The following is an 8,018-nucleotide window of genomic DNA, read 5'->3' on the forward strand; positions in this document are numbered from 1 at the left end:
TCTTTCCAAGAGAACTGAAAGAATCATATCACAGAGAAGTATGTGCACCCATGTTTATAGCGGCACAGTTTGTAATAGCTAAATCTTGGAAACAACCTATTTGCCCATCCGTTGGAAACTGGATAAAGAAGTTGTGGTTTTTCTATAAAATGGAATATTACTCAGCCATAAAGAGCGAGAGAATAGATCCATTCATAGGAAAATGGATACATATTGAAGATATACTCCTAAGTGAAATAAATAAGTCCCACATGTGTAAATACCGAATAGTTTCCCTGGTGTGAATATTCTGCAACTGACATTTAGAAATTTGAATCTCCTTTTGAGACTTATGAGCCTCTTCACTTTTCTGTCCTGTAGGCCTTTTTATATTTGTCTAAGACTTGCACATTCTTTTTCCCTTTTTATGTTCATTGTTCCTAAGTGGGATTGAGAAGGGTCGTGCACTAAGAAAATATGAGAGAAGGACAAATACTTGGTTTTAGGTGCTAGCATGTAGATAATAATTGGCAAGGAGATTCCAACCCAAGGGACTATATGCTGGATGATAATACAGTAAAGTGAATTACATTACTGTTAAATTAACTCTTACTTTGTCACTGCTCCCTTCCAGTGATTAAGCAAATGCATGGAATGCATCAGTTTCACCATTCTATCACTAGAGAACTCTAAACTTGTCACAATATTTTATCTAGTGAATGCTAGAGCAATGTCTGCTTTGTTAATGGCCACCTGTGTCATTTGGAGTTGGCTGCTTAATCTCTCTCCACTTCAATTTCCTTATTAGTGAATAGCAGCAGTATGATAAGCGTTCTCCAAAGATGGCAACTTCAATTTCTTTCTTTCCTGAGTATTAACTCTGCTCCATCCATCAGGAGGTGGAGTCTATCTCCTGTTCTCTTCCTTAGAATCTAGGCTGATCTTGTACCTTTCTTTGAATAGGACCAGCTGTTAGGAAATTTGTGGGAACCAGCGCAAAACAGAAATGCAGGGCACCTTGCTCAAAAGCTGTGAAGAATTTCAGGATACCAGCAATGGAGCATTGAACCAAGCAAGCATAAGGATTTTCTAAGAATGAGACCCTTTGCAGCTGTGCAAGTCCTATGTTTATGTGCAAGTCCTAACTTTATCTTTGCCCAGTGGAATGCAGTGAAAGTTTTACTTTATTAGTTCTAGGTAGCTTGCCCTATAGGCATAATAATAGCCCACAGGGTTATTACATGCACTAAACATATAAAATCATTTAGTGAAATGTTTTGTACATTTAAACTATTTCAACAAAGGGCTGGGGGTTTAGCTTAGTGGTTCTGCTGCTTGCCTTGCAAGCACAAGGACCCAAGTCTGATCCCCAGTACAAAAAAAAAAAAAAAAAAAAAAGAAGAAGAAGAAAGAAACCTCCTTTAAACTGTTTCAACTATCATATCATTTCACTTAAATTGACTTAAATCTGGTGATTAAAATTTTTTAAAATAAGGGAAAAGCAGAAAACATATTAGAAGATGTAATCCTTACTAGAATATGGCTCTGTGGAAAATAAACGCAAGTTAAAGACTTATGTGTGAGCAACAGCTATTCTATTCTTCTGGAATTACTGATAATGACATAAGGAAAACTAATAGAATTCAACCCAAAGTCATGCTCTAGAGCATTAAATGTGTTAATTATGCTATTCTGCTAATCATGGCATATCACAAGTTATCTGGTAAGAAAGATTAATGGTATTTGAAATAAATGAAATTTAATAATTTTATTATAATGATTAATTATAAATGAGTCAAACTTATGTATAAAAATTTATGGAACCAATTCAGGGTAGAGTTTAAGTAGGCCAATTCAGAATTACAAGCTATCACACTGGAAAATTTGAGTCTGTGATAAGAGTAAAGACTTTATTTCAGAAGATTTCTATGCAGATAGCCAAAAAAAGTCAAGAGCCAAGTAGAATGCTGGTGCTGTGCTTGAACTGAGTAAACTGTGCATAGAAAGGGAATGTAGATAGAGTTATTTTCCTTGAAGTTTATGTAGTTTAAAACAGAAAATATAGGAATTCCATAAGAATTTCTGTCATCGTAGTAATTCAGTCACTCATTCATCAACAGTCAACATATATTTGTGGAACATTTACATTATTCTAAGTACTGTTTTAGAGGCTAGGAATACAAGTGTGAAAAAAGTGAGCAAGATCCTTGTTCTCATGAAACATAGGTACATAAGTTATAAACAGAAGAGTAACAAATAAATAAATTATGTAGTTTTAAAGAGTGCTAAGTGCAATTGAAATGAAACTATTATTTGAAGCCAGCACAAATGTTTAGGTCACTGGCCTCATGATCAATTCATTTTTCCTTCTAAATCATAAATGACAAAGCTAATTGAGGCCAAACCTTAATTACTTCTACAGCCCAAACAATGGTGTAATTTCAAAGCTGGATAAACCTATGTTACCCTCACTAATTCTTGGATAAAGAGATTGTGACCCAAACTGGCTCAGAGGTCACCTGGAAAAGGATGGTAGAGCTGAGAGTTAAACATTTCTTCCTTTGTTTTCTACCACAGGAAAATCTTTCTCTCAACAAAATGAAGATTAGAATAAAAGCCTAATCACAACAAAACAGCAAAAACAGAAACAATGTTTAATTTAAGATTAGTCCTTGTTTATCTTATTAGAATATGTTGGAAACATATAATCCCCGAGATAACCAGTTTTTACAAAAAATATGACTTTGCAATGGGTCATTCAATATACTGTTTATAAAAAGGTCCCAAAGACCTCACTTTAACACTGTTCGTGTTGATCATGTGATTTTTCCAAGAATGACCTCCTAGTTACCCTTTCTGCTTCACCTTCCCGCATGGCACCAAGGTAAACTTTTCATCGGAGAAATGATGCCATTTCTCTGCTTCAAAATCTTTCAGTTGTGTTTTAGCCTGCATGCTCAGAAGTTGATTAAAAACTTCCTGCCAGGGCCTAGAAGGCCTTAGGTAATATGGCTCCCTTCAATTTTCCACCTTGTCATTCTCCTTTCATGCCATACTCTGCTCACATTGGCTCTCTGCTTCTGGAATGTGGGATCCCACCTCTATCTTTACTTGGCTAAATTTTTCATGTAATTTAGTACTTAGACTAAATATAACACTCCCAAAGAGATTTCCATTAATCACAGCTAAACAGCTCCCCCCTCTTACTCAAATATCTTTTTGAGTTTTCGTAATAGGACTTGCCACCATCTGTAATTAAAGTTTTGCTTTATTTAGTGTGTGTTGTCTTTCTGTCCACTAGAATGTGAATATGCAAGGGCCCTGCTTGTTTTCTTCTGCTATGTTTCCAGCCCCTGAATGAATGACTAACAAATGAGTGATTTAACCATATATGCTGAATGAATGTAAGGCATCAGTGACAATTTTCCTAGGTCCCAAGGAGCCAACTAGGTGTTTATGGAGAAAATTTCACTGTACCATTTGGCAAGGATATTAAGTGGTCTGTGTTATTTTTGCCCAACTTTAATTTGTATTTCCTAAAAGAAGATATTTGACTGGAGTATCTGAGCACTATTGAATTTGGAGTATTGGTTTAGCAATACTGTATTGGTGATGTGAAAAGTAATTATTCCCCTTCACATGCATTTTATTTTTAGCTCCCTTCAAGCCTTTTCAGTCGCTGAAAAAAATAATTTAAAAGTAAAATAAAATGAATAAACAAATACATAAAATATAGTTTTTGTCACTCGGGGGGCTCTTTTTCTCAGAAGATCATTTGTCACATATTTTAAGATTCCTGTGAATTTTTGTATCAGATGGCACAGGTTTTTCCTGAGGAGCACAAAAACACCTGAAATGAGGAAATTCTGTGAGGTAATGGTGGGAGTTTGAGCATGCTTCAGTGTATGCCTTAAAACTCATAGGCAGAAGTCAGTTTTATTTCTAAGTTACTTTGGAGAGTTCCTGGAATTTTGTGAGCAGGCTCCCCCTTCTCATGGACATCTGACCCGTGTGTGTGACGAAGAGCTGTTTGATCTCATATGGCAACTTGTATATATGAGTGTGTTGGGGAGTGTGGGGCAGACAAGATGCTTCACTTGCAATGAAATGTACATGTCCATTCAAGACTTCCTTGAAGTCTACATGCTGAATTATAACCTCGCTGTTTATTACTAACTATGGACATGCCAGTTCTTCAGGAACATAGACTAGCTAACATAAATCATATGCCAGGACTCAGGGAAGGGGAGGGGAGTCTTCACAGACAGGAAAGGATCAGGCTTTTGTGGATCCTACTCATACTTTTCTAGAAGTCCGGCCCCATTTTGGAGGCCTTAATGTGTTCCTGTCTATGGTTCTTAATCACTCATACATTTCTGTCCTGATTACATTGGTTCAGAAAGTACCCTTGATCTCCAGCATTCTTCTCGCCTTATTTAGAATGTCACTTCCCACCCGGAATGCTTCCCAAGTGCCATTTTAAGTATGGAACTCATTTCTTTCTCTTAGGGATCTGCCTAGACCTGCAAAGGTTGTGCCTCTCCTGAGTGGTTCTTACTGTTATTACTACCTCTTTGTGGTGTTAAGCCTAGCTGTGCAAGTTTATGAGTCAGGAGTCAGAGGGCCTGGTTTAATATCTGACTATTTGTGTGTTGTAATGCTAGTGACTGTGCTGTCAGAAATTCAGTTTGCAAATCTGCAAAATGGAGATTATGATTAAATATGTATTGATTTATTAAATTAGATCATACATATAAATCCCTGTACAATATCTAGCAAATGTTGGAATTATAATTCAAATCTGTAAACCTCACTGGGATAACCTAAAATATATATAAACCATTACAAGCTAGGACAAATCATTCTGAACAACATTATGGACTGCTCGGCATACTGAATGCAGAAGGAACTCACAGTGACCCCAATTTATTGCCATTCTTGCTGATTACCTGACATTTCCAAGAATAGCATTAATTAGCATTACCCTATTTGGTGACTTTAGCACCACTCTGCAAATCCACCAAGTTGCACATTAGGCCTACACAGGGAGAGCTGGTTTACTACTGTCTCATAGCTGACTCACTGGGAAACAAAGGTTCAAGTATACATACACACACGTGTGTTGTGAGTCATCATTTAAGTGAGTATAGTTTAAAAATATTTGGCAGAGCAATAGGAAATTTCTTTCTGAAACTAAGTTGGTTTTTCCTAATGACTAGAAAATTTCATAATCTGGAGGAAACTTCTTGGTGCAAATCTAAAGATTACATGTACATTATCTCTACCAGAGCAGTGTGATATGTTTCATATTATGAATATTTCTCAATCTTTTTATATTTTAGGAATTTCACATGCACATATGCAATATATGTATATACATATACACATGTGCATACACACACAAGTGTGTACATATATACACATGTGTAAACATATATACACATGTATACCTACACACATGTATACATATATATGTATTCTATTGAGTTTGTTGTATATACTTGTAATGTGATTTTGTTACATATACTCATATAGCACTGGGAAAAAAGGACAGGTAAAATATTTGGAAAATATAAATTATACTCCTAGTTCTGTCATTTACTATGAGAACTATTTATACATTAAGTTTTTATACAATAAGGATAACGTAGTATAATAAGGATATTCAAGACTTGTTGAGTTCCATATGTTGAAAGTTATACTATTAATATTGTGAATATCGAGAAGGTGAATATGTAAAGTATGTTTATATACTAAAAAGTAATATGTACACGTCAACTATTACTTATAAGAATGAATAAATGTTATAAATCAGTGGTAAAAGTTTTGAAATGAATTAGGTTTATTTCCCCAAAGAAAATAAAATAAAGTTACATGATCAAACATAAAGTAATAACAGAAAGGAAAAAAGATAAATAAAAATTATTATTTATTGATCCTTTACTATGATCCACACACTACACAAGGTATTTTCATAAGTTATTTCATATCTGAGAGTGTAGAGGAGGTGCCATCTTTCTCTCTTTACTAGTTTTCTGGGCAAGTTGTTCACCTTTCCTTACCTTATTCATTTATCTGTACGTAATTCTACTTGCCTCACAGAGGTAAATAAGCTGATTTATTTAAATCACGTGGGGAAATCCCATACACATTCTTCAAGTGCCTAGAAAGTGTTGTCGGTTTATTATTTGAAACTTACAGCTCTGTATATTTGAAAGCAGATTTAATGCATCTGTATGTTGTGTGTGTCTGTTTGTGTGATAGGCAGAATGTCTTAAATGGCTGTGCAAAGCTGTCCCCCTGAACCCCTGGAAGCCGTGCATATGATGAAATATACTTGGGTATTAATTGTTCTAAGGCACAATTGATTGTAACAGAGAGAGAGAGAGAGCCAATCTAACAGTAAAATCACTAAAATTCAGTTTTCTCCAAATAGTGAGAGAACAAGATGGATTTGAAGTTTAAGAAAGGCTTGATGAGCCACTGTAGGTTTGAAGATAAAAGTTTCACCTGAGAAGATGTGTGGAGACTTCTTAGGGATGAGTCTCCTGACTTAAAGCCAATAAGGAGATGGGGACCTTGGTCCAGCAACTGCAAAATGATGAATTCTGTAAAAACAAACAAACAAACAAATAAAAGTCTATATTTAGAAAAACTTCCCTCATCCTCAGTGAAGCCCCAGCTAATAGTCTCATCTCAGCCTAAGCAGAGCATTCAGCTACACTGTCACAGACCTCTAAGCTACAGAATTGTGAGCTAATACTCAGGTGGTGTTTTGAACTGCTAAGTTAGTGATAATTTGTTGCATAGCAATAAAAGCAAAATGTGCTTTCATTGGATGGCAATTAAGATAACACTACTAGAGCTTGGATTTTTATGGTATCCGAGAGTTTTCTATGGTGATATGGATTGCTAATTTGCTACTATGAAGATAAAACTCACCTCTAAATGGAAAACCCCTATAATTTCTGAAAAAGCATCATGCGGAAAAGGCATAGCTCTGCTGTCACTGTGCTCTATCCAGCCTGTGGGAGACATTGACAACCAGTTATACACTTAACCCAAAACTTGTCTCTGAAACTTTTTTGCACATTGTTAAGGTTTGATATTTGAGTTGAAATTCATTGTAGTTGTGAGAAGGACATTGATCTTCATAGAATCATAAACATTAAACCACATAAATCATAATTAGAAATACTACAATTAACCTCTTGTGACAGTACCACAGCCTGGAATGGTCCCTTGAGATTAGTCAACATAATTTCATCTGTACTTGCAAAATAACTATATAATTGTGTGTAGGAACAGCATTGTAGTTAAGCCACTATCATCTATCAATTATATAGAGAGTTTTATATTTTTTGAACTTGTTCTTCATAGTCTGTTCTCCACACAGCAGTTGAGTGGATTACTTAAAAGTGTGTCATATGTCACACTTTTCCATAAAGTCCTCCAAACAGCTTCTTAAGTTACATAGAGAAAAAGAGATGTGACATCAAATGGTTTTCAGTCCTTTCAAGGTCTCTTTGGCCAGTCTGTCAGTTTCTTCTGGTATAGTCTTTCCATGGTCCTGTTCTCAAACAGGCTGTTTTACTTCTCCTTTCTTCTACCTGGAATACTCTTCCCCAGACACTTGCACAGCTCAGTCCCGCACTGTGTTCAGATACCTGGTGCTGATAGTTCATCTTATTAATGAGACCTCCTCCAAACACTCCTGAAATAGAGCAAGGCCCCAATCCTTGCTTTATTTTTCTCTACATACTTAATGTCACCTGACATATCATATTTTCTTTTGAATATTTCTGTGCTTTCCCAACCCACTTTATGTAAGCAAGTTGTTATCATCAACAAGAATAATTTTGAAAGGCAGTAAATAACTTCTTTATGCACAGTGTACTTTTCTATCTGCTACTCCTGTAACTGATAGGGCTATTTCCATAGAACATCATAGATCATAGGCAGTCACCTATCTTGGGTCATTTACTGAAACTTTTATTTTTTATTTTTTTGGTACTGGGAGATCGAACTCAGGACCTTGC

This window comes from Fukomys damarensis, unplaced genomic scaffold, assembly GCF_012274545.1.
Source record: "Fukomys damarensis isolate Sample0158 unplaced genomic scaffold, DMR_v1.0_HiC HiC_scaffold_28, whole genome shotgun sequence".
Taxonomy (NCBI): Eukaryota; Metazoa; Chordata; class Mammalia; order Rodentia; family Bathyergidae; genus Fukomys; species Fukomys damarensis.